This window comes from Mytilus edulis, chromosome 1 (genome assembly GCF_963676685.1).
Source record: "Mytilus edulis chromosome 1, xbMytEdul2.2, whole genome shotgun sequence".
In the NCBI taxonomy this organism is placed as follows: Eukaryota; Metazoa; Mollusca; class Bivalvia; order Mytilida; family Mytilidae; genus Mytilus; species Mytilus edulis.
Window position 1 is genome coordinate 15,196,837 of NC_092344.1, and position 10,541 is coordinate 15,207,377.

Sequence of the window (10,541 nt, forward strand, 5' to 3'; positions counted from 1 at the left end):
AAATTCAGTTGATAATGAAATACAAACATACTTGAAATAGGGAAAAAAAGAAAAAAAACATTGATTAAAAAAATCTGCTAACCGAGTCTATGTGTTAGGAATTATTTAGATGACGTATTTAGATTCTTCTTCCATTTCGAAAGAAATAATACAAGAAACAATTACTTATCTGAACTGCTCTCATAAAATACTTGAATTTACTTACAAAGAAATCAACACCATAATACTAAATCCCATCAATTTTGAACATGTATAAAGTATGGGTTCCTTTTTCAAAACGTCATAGGAAATAAGAAAGGGGACTCCTGTGAAATCATTGTTGTAAAAATTGTTTTATATATAAAAGTAAATATGCGTAATAAGGGATTATCATTAAGCACTGGTTCTTTCAGGGATTACGTGTAATTCCTTGTCATTTATCCCATATTCATCTTAAAAAGGTGTTTTTAAATGCTCAAATAATTTATCATGATAATTTATTAACTTCAAAGTTACGATTTCCATTTTCCATGTTATATAAGAAAGATTTATCTAAAAGTAATGTTACATAATTATAATCATCAGTTATGTAAAAATAAGAAGATGTGGTGTGATTTCAGGTCTTTTTAACTGTGTTACCCCCTTGGTTTTTTCTTTTTATAGAAGCAGTCTTTTAATTTTATTTTCAACATGCCAATTATACAATTCTTCGTAATTTAAAGTTCTTTATCATCTATTGTGAATGCCATAACGCTGTCACATCCCAAATAAATCTGATACACCCATATCTATAAATTTGATCAACTGTTTAACCATAGATGTAATACCACATCTATGGTTTAACTCATCAAATATTATAATATCAGAAAAACTATGTAATTTTTTCAAAGTTATAAATGTGAAATTCAGTCCTCAATGTTAATTTTATTGTTCACAAATGCATGTGATAATTGTACCTTATAGTAATATTTATGTATTTTCTCCATAACTATGTAATTGTAGTTTTATGAGAAATAAAGTATTCGTATTCGTATTTAAAAAATAACAATGTAGTTTTAAGTTCACAATAAGGTTCCTCGAAAACTACTTGCATGTTTAATAAAGGTATATCATAAATATATACATATCGATTTTGTCATTAGCAAAATAAAACATAACTAAATTGTATCTTCTTTTGAGGCGGGATGTATAGAGACACAGACACGTTAATTTTTATCTCAATAGAAGTCGCTCCTCACTATCATCCTACTACCTGTCGATACATTTATTTTTGGCATTGCACAAGTCATGTCTTCTCTGACTGTTCATGACGTTAAAATACTAAATCCCTGGGATGTGTTTTAGTTGATTTTAGTCTCTGATGCATGATTTTTTTTTATTAATAATTGTTTTTGGCTTTTAACTAGCTGTCAGTAACTGCGAGTACTCTCAAATCGTATTTTCTTGTTAATTCGACCTGTTGATACTGTTTATAATGCTTTTTTGTTATTTTATATTTATATGGATCTTGTCTATATACCAGCTTTGATTATTTGGAATATTTTCTAAGTTTCACTTCTTCTTACTACATTTGTGTAAACTTCAAGATTTACCTGTATTTTTTTAAAACCTTTTTTTTTTCTAAAGTGAATATTTTCGAAGGGTTAAATATTTCGCAGTAGTGTCTTGACATGGCTTTGTTTGGACTTGTTTGTTTGCTTTTTGGCCTTGAATGTTTGTCCCTAATATTTTGTTAACTGTGCATTTGCATTCAGATATCGCAGATCAAATTATTCGTTCATAGTATATTAATGTACGTTTTTTGATTGAGTTAAGCCTGCCAATTGATATTTTATCGTGTGTTTTTCTATGTTGTGATGTTCTGCTATTGTTTCAGAAAAAGGGAGAAGGTTTGGATCCATGGTCATAGTTATGAATTAACTGTTTACAAAACTTTGAAATTTTGAAATGCTAAAGCTTTACTACCACAGGAATAGATTACCTTAGCTGTATTTGGCAAAACGTTAAGTAAGATTTGGTCCTGAATGCTCTTCAACTCCGTACTTTATTTGGCCTATTAAACTGTTTTTAGATGCGAGCGTCACTGATGAGTCTTTTGTAGACGAAACACGCGTCTGGAGCAAATACAAAATTCCTAAAAAAGTATCTATGATGAGTTTATTTATAACCACTGGGTCAAGCCAATGCTGGTGGAGATTTCATTTAACGAGGGTATCACCAGCCCTGTAGTCAGCACTTCTGTTTTGACACGAGTTATTATTGATAGGGTCATAATTATAAATTAACTGTTTATTAAACTTTGAACGTTTGAGATACTTAGGCTTTACTACCTCAGGAATAGATAACCTTAGCTGTATTTGGCAAACATTTTAGTAATTTTTGGTCTTTGGTCCTGAATGCTCTTCAACTCCGTACTTTATTTAGCCTTTGTTTTTTTTAGATTCGAGCGTCACAGATGAGTCTTTTGTAGACGTTTCGCGCGTCTGGCGCAAATACAAAATTCCTATCCTGGTATCTATGATGAGTTTATTTACCTATTTTGTTGTGAAGAAAATACGAGTCCGCTGATCCTTAATAGTTTTTATTGCGAAAGCACATCAGAAAACTTATTTTCTCATAGTTGATCTTAAAAACATATCTAGCTGCTATTGTTTCAACTACACAAATTGATTCATGTATAAAATTGATCTATATGTAATCTGACAATTTTCCGCAAAATATCTCAAAAAAATAAATGCTATAAAGAACCGGTGTCGCTTATCTAGGTCTATTTGTATAATGAACAATGGACTCTATCCAACATTGTTGACAAGAATCGAATTAATGACAAAATATTGTTGATCTTATATTGCTGATCATTTTGTTTGTTTGTTTAAGCCCCAGTCCCACTAGACCACGATCGCACCACGCTCATCGCGATCTAAATTAAATTCAGATCGTGGTGAGGTCGCGGTATGAGCGGCATGAAAATGTAAATTTTCGTTGCTTTCACGATGCTACTACTTCCTCCTTACGCTTCTACAACGATCCCGCTACGATTATAACACGTTCTCACCGCGCTTATTCTGCGACCTTACTACGCTTATCAAAATCTTTCTACGCTCATCACGTTCTCACTACGACCATACCACGAGTTATCCGATTGCAATACGATTTTACCACGCTTCTACTGCGATTATAGCACGTTCTTATCACGATTACACTACGTTCATACCGCGATCTTACTACGCTCTCAGCAATAACGTCAACATCGTGTTCCATATCAATACAGTATCATTCCTTCAGTTCTATTTCTGATTAATACGTAGATTTCTCGAAAAAAAAATACAGTCATGCCACCAAAATCTACATGTACTAGAACACGTGGGCGTGGTGTTAGGGTTGATGTAGAGGCAAATGGAGCTCTGATAGTAACGAATCTTGATCAAGTAGAGATGTCGGACCGAGCAATCCGACCTAAATTACAACCTATTGCTGGTCCATAAAGCTGAAATGACGATATTTTAGTGAACGATAGCAGATATGAAACAGATGTGTCAATAGATATAGGAAGATGTGGTATGAGTGCCAATGAGACAACTCTCAATCCAAGTAACAATTTTTAAAAGTAACAATTATAGGCCAAGATACGGCCTTCAACACGGAGCCTTGGCTTACACCGAACAGCAAGATATAAAAGGCCCAAAAAATTACTAGTGTAAAACCATTCAAACAGGAAAACCAACGGTCTAATCTATATGAAAACAAGAAGCATGGTTGAGCCGTTAGAGAAAATGGACAAGAAGTCCCAATTACATACAGACAAACAAAACCTGGAGAGAATTAATATATTTTATGGGAAAATGACAATGAGAATAATGGTCGTAGTATGAACGTAGTCAGGTCGTAAGAAGAGCGTGATGAGGACGACAAGGGCGTGCTAGAATCGTACTATGGTCGTTAACAGCGTGGTATACACGTAGTGGAAGCGTAGTTTGGTCGCGGTGAGAACGTGATGGTCGTAGTGAGGTCGTAATAACGTCGCAATGAGATCGTAGCGCAGTTTTTCCGAACTTAGAATCACGCTTTCGCTACGCTCTCACTACGATGATACAGCGACCTTTGCGATCTAAGTGCGCTCTCACTACGCTTCTACTACGACCTGATTTCGCCACGACCGCACCACGATTGTTTTGAACATGTTCAAAGTTTGCCACGCTCATCACGATCTTGAAGACCTCACCACGACCGTGATACGACCTTACTGCGATCTACACGATCGTACTACGATCATTAAAATTTGCATTTTTTTCACAGATCGTAATGCGATCGTGGCCTAGTGGGACTGGGTAATTAGTTTCTGCTCAAAACACAAAAGGATAAAAGGAATCCTAATGTAAGGGCAATCACTATATGAAGAGTGTAAGTTTACTTATTTTAACGGAAACATGTGGCCTTACTTATCCTTTTTGTAATCAAAGTATTCTTTTATCTATTATGATTTTTATCATAGAAGGCAAAGTGCAAAAAAAAATGGTAAAAATCGACTATAAAGGATAATAACTCCTATAGTCGACAAAAAATCACTATATTTAAGACAGATATATAAGACAAAAAGGCGATAACCCAATTAAGAGTCGACTGACGATTTCGACCATCATACTTATTCGTTGATCGTGTCTTGCTCATTATTTTTGCAACTTAAAATAACTCTCTATTTAAAATAGTTTTCTAAATAAAAGGCAAAATTCAAACAAAACTGATGAAACTTGTCATTTAAGGTGGACCAGCGATATCTATTTCCTTCGATAGAATTATTCATATGCTTAAACATATTTTAATAATATAGATATATTAATAACTAGAAAATTAAAAGCAAAACAGGTGTCATCGAACTTATTTTCTTGCTACAAGTAAAAAATAAAAATTCCACTATCATTCCAATATAATTTTTAAAAAATACCACAAAACTTATCTCCCCTTAAATAGATGAATTGTAGAATTTCATCTGTTTCTGCAACAACAAATGTCAGTTTTATTTAATAATGTTGATACTGACAAAATTAATAATGGAGTGTATGAAGAGGCATTTATGTACGGTTTAATTGGATGTTTAAAAATGGAGTGTATGAAGAGGTATTTATGTTCGGTTTGGATCTTTCAATGGCGAAAATATAAGTTTTGTCAATTTTCAGAAGAAGGAATCTATTAAAAAAATATTTTAACAGTTATTTTGTTCTTATCAGACTATTTAAATACGCTGTAAAACATTATATTACTTACCTGTATGAATATTTGTTTGGTGAAAGATGTATAAAAATGTTTTTGAAAAACAGTTTTTAAAGAACAATATTCTGGTGCAAGAGACTGAAGGTGTCATAGCATTTATTTTTTTACTATTGTGTTGGTGATATATATCATTATACCGTAAAACATTGTCTTGTGATATTTTAGTGTAATATCTAATATATCTATTGTAAATAAATGTTAAATAATTGAATAAGGATAAAAAAAAATATTGAACATTGAACATTATTGCCCTGTCATATATCTTCTAATTATAATGGTTTTCAAATTAATAGACAACACTTACATTTTACTCCTCTGTTCTGACCTGTGTTCTTGAATTTTCTTGATATAATTATTAACACTATTTACAAACTTTGACATTAAAAGTCTATACACAAATAAATATCCCGCATGGTATAGGTCTTACACCCGTAAAATACTGGATCGAAGAAAAAACGGGATGAAATTGACAGTAGATTTGAAACAAACTTCATACTACATGCTATCAAAATAGTGCTGGAAGAAAAAACGTTTTATTTCGAAAGAAAAAATACAAACAAATTAAAGGTACAGCCATGGGAACTAAAGTTGCCCCCACCTACGCCAATTTAGAGATGGGATATTTAGAGCAACAGATGTATCGACAAATATCTGTCCAATTACGACAAAAAATTCTGCGATTATGTCATTCAGTTTTGGAAAAGATATTAAGTTGACTGCATAATATTTTGGAGCAGATCAGATTTTATAAAATTTTATAACTTTAAAGATCTTATCAAATTCTTACATCCGTCGATCAAATTCACCATGGAAACCAGTGACACTCAACTACATTTTTTAAATTCTCATCTTGAAATCAGGACGGACATTTCCCTTCATTAATTTGATCATTGTTTAAAACCTATTATTCTATAAAGATCTATAAACGGTTGTTAGAATTGGGGAATTATTAATATTACTCCAAAGATTTTTGCAAATACATACTATGGGTCTCTAAATTATGTACTAACAAAGGCGTTGTAACAGAACTTGGAAGACAGCCATTAATATAGATATGTTAAAACACATTATCATGTATTGTCCGTGACGGACTGGAAAATTCATCGTCAAACTTGCTTAACAATGCATACAAGGACTACATTCATTTGCATAGCATAAATAAAGGTAAAAACTCTTGGTTTACAAACCTATACTTTTATAGTGAAAAATTAAACATTGATCTGACCACTTTTAAAACATTAATTTAAGAAATCAGTTGAAATCTGTTTAAAACACAGGGGCCGGTTTCACCAAGCTATCCTAAGACATGTCATAAGATATATCTTAGGACATGTCTTATGATCCTCTTATGACTATCCTAGGACATATCTCAGACCTCGTCTCGAATCTGTCTTAGGATGAAATTTGAAAAAAATAGGCAGGACAGGAGTTTTGAGTAAAAAAAAAAGGCAGGATGAGAAACTTGTTAAAAAAAAAAGGCAGGATGACAATTTGTGTAAAAAAAGTCAGGATAAACTAGTAAAAAAAAAGGCAGGACCGAATAGAGTAAAAAATAAAAAGGCAGGACAGAGATTACAACTAAAAAAAAAAGCAGGACACAATTTTTCATCCTAGCCCCCCCATAAAAATCAAATGGTAGCTCCCTAAGACATCCTAAACTTGTCGCAAGTTTTTTAAAAATTTTAGATATAAACATTGATTTACGGAAATACTCATGTAAATGTAGTATGTCTTTACCATAAATTATACTTTAAACGTATTGATTAAATGAAGACCTAATTTGCCAAATTAATATTAAAATAATTGTAATTGATATATGAATTATCGATAAATAATACACCAATATACATATGAAATTTTTAATACAATATTAAGAAAAAAAGAATATGATTAGATGACACTTTTTTGGTACAAGTAAGTTGAATTCTATTTACTCTGTATTGGTTATAAAAGGTTAAAGGATAAAATCGTGCATTCTTGATATCAATACATCGAATTTTCATTGTTGCAAAATCATGATAATCCGTCAATCTATAAAGATTACATTATAAGCAGGAACGGGAGAATAGATAATTAAAAATTATAAAATGAATTGCAAAATTGATATAAAAAAATCAGTGTAATTTATATAAATAAACGTTTGAGTATCCTAATACCATCATATAAGACACCTCTCGTGTTGTCTTAACTTTATGACCAACTTTAAGAGATATCCTAATTTAGGACCACTTTGTGAACTCCACTTAGGACTAAGATATGTCGGAAGACTATCCTAAGACATGTCTTAGTCCTAAGACAGCTTCGTGAAACTGGGCCCAGCTTTTTAATGGCTTGGAATGAAATACTATTGTCCGATTACGGGGCGACGAATGGGACTATTGTGGTTTTGTACTCGAAATTCAATTTTGTTCGGACAAAAGTGAGTTTTGTTCAACAAAAGTGAGTTTTGTTCAACAAAAATGAGTTTTGTTCAACAAAAATGAGTTCAGTTTAAACAAATTTGTACCATACTACAAATTTAAATTTTGTCATACAAAATTATCTTTCAGTGGACAAAAAAAAAGTTACTTTTGTCATGACAAAATTCATTTTTGTAACACAGACTTTACTTTTGTTCCCTTATTTGAAAATTGCGCGATAAAAGTCAATTTTGTATGCAAATTTGTTTTGTTTGGATTCTGTGAATTAATTTGCATACAAAACTGAGATTTTGTCACAAAATTCAATTTTGTGTTTATTTTTGTGTAGACAAAATTGAGTTTTGTTAAACAGAAGTAAAAATTAACACAAAAGTCATTTTTTTTGGTCACAAAAGTCAATTTTGTGTCACAAAAGTCAATTTTGTCTACACAAAAATAAACACAGAATTGAATTTTGTAATGACAAAATTCATTTTTGTAGACAAAATTCATTTTTGTAGACAAAATTCATTTTTGTAGACAAAATTCATTTTTGTCATGACAAAATAAATTATTGTGTTTATTTTTTAGTTGACAAAATTGACTTTTGTGACACAAAAGTCTACTGATGACAATGTGTCTAATGTCTACAAGTTTCGTGATGCGGGATCCGAAAATATGTGTTGACATTTCAATATTTGCACAAAAAAACATACACATAAACTGCAATTAGTTGATTAGGAACATTAAAATTCGCATTATATATCGTCCTGATGTTTTGGAATAAAACTTTGAACTTTTTGCACAATCAGCACAAGGCAATCGTTTTTGGTTTTTTTTCCATTTTCTACGTTTACACGTGATCATCAGGGAGGCGTTTTTTGATTGCATGCAGCCAGCTTCAACTGCAATCAATGACAATCATTACCTCGTGAATCCAAAATTCTATCTAAATCTGCCAATGGTTGAGAGGATGATTGGAGTCAGGATCGAAACCATTGCCTTGTGATGGTGAGTTCTAGCGCATGTTATTCAGCATCGTAACGTCGTTGGACAAAGTGATATGTTAGATTAAAAGTTGCTATATTAATGATAACTTGTCTTTTACATTTTTACTTGTGAAAAGGAGTTTAAATATCTTTAATGGACTAGACGGCTGCACATATTTTTTTTAGAATCTTTGTCGTTCAAGACTTGGTTGGTATTATACGCCATAAAGTCGTCCTTCATTCGGTTAATCGGGTAGACTTATCGTACGTGACAGAATACATTTACGCTGATCACGTAGATGAGAATGGTTTTGAACGTACGACCTTGACTCCCTATGAGGGTTTTACCGCATTATCGAATTCCAATAGGATCGTGGAGGCAATACGATACAATTTTTAACATCAAAAGCTGTGAAAGTTCCGTCGTATATGCGAAACATTTTAGAGAAAATAAAAATTAAAAATGATCAATTCTTTTCAGATGGCTCAAAAATGTAATAATTGTTTAAAGATCTTTAAAAAGAAAACGGCAAAACTTTAAAGGCGATACATTTGCGATCTATAAAAAGACACAAAAGACACAATATCATATTTTTTTTCATGGAAAATGGTTCAGATTGTTTAAGAACAAGAAAGACCTAATCTAATTTTTTACCATATTGTTTATGTAAGACAACGCATTCTACTGATGACGGTGGATATAATATAGATGAGTTATACATTTGTATCTTTTTAAACAATATGTTACAAATTTTTCATGAATTGTACAAATTAATATGCTTTTTCTTAAATAATTATATAAAACTATAGATTGTGTTTATGGACTTTTTTGGACTGATTCCGATGTGTGTCTATTTTGTGATAAACTTGGGTTTAGTTTTCTGTAATTAGTTAATATTTCAGTTTCATTATATATATCTCTTTCATATTCATTTGTTAACATTTACTGTTTGCAATAGCATTAAGTATTCTATATAATAAGGATGTTCTTATCCCGTGCATAAAAACAATGCCGTATTTGTCAAAACCTTTTCAACTTTTAATCTTCAGTGCTGTACAACTTTGTACCTTTTTCACGTTCGATCTTTTATATCTAGGCGTTATGTATTCAGGTTTAGTTTTCTGTAATTAGTTAATACTTTAGTTTCTTTGTGTATATCTCTTTCATATTCATTTGATAAAATTTACTGTTTGCAATAGCATGAATTGTTCTATATAATAAGAATGTTCTTATCCCGGGCATAAAAACAATGCCGTATTTTGCGAAACCTTTTCAACTTTTGATCTTCAGTGCTGTACAACTTTGTACTTTTTTCACGTTCGATCTTTTATATCTGGGCGTCACTGGTGAGTCTTGTGTGGGCAAGGCGCGTTTTTGGCGTATTGAATTTTGGACCTGATGCTTTTTGTTATCTATTAATCATGTTTTTCTGTGTCTAATATGTTCTCCTGTTTGTTTGTGTTGTGGTCCTGTGGTGTTGTGTTGTCGTTTCGGTGTTGTATTTAACTTTGCCATTAAAGTGCGAGGTTTGGCATGCCTTAAAACCAGGTTCAACCCACCACTTTTATTCCCCTTTAAAAGTGTCCTGTACCAAGTCAGGAAGATGGTCATTGTTATAATATTGTTCGTTTCTCTTTGTGTTGCATTTTGACGTTGAGTCGTTTGTGTTTTCTCTTATTTTTGAGATATTGAGATAAGACGTGGCACGGTACTTGTCTATCCCAAATTCATGTATTTGGTTTTCATGTTACATTTGTTATTCTCGTGGTGTTTTGTCTGATGATTGGTCTGTTTCTGTGTGTGTTGCGTTTCGGTGTTGTGTCGTTGTTCTCCTCTTATATTTAATGCGTTTCGCTCGGTTTTGGTTTGTTACCCCGATTTTGTTTTTTGTCCATGGATTTATGA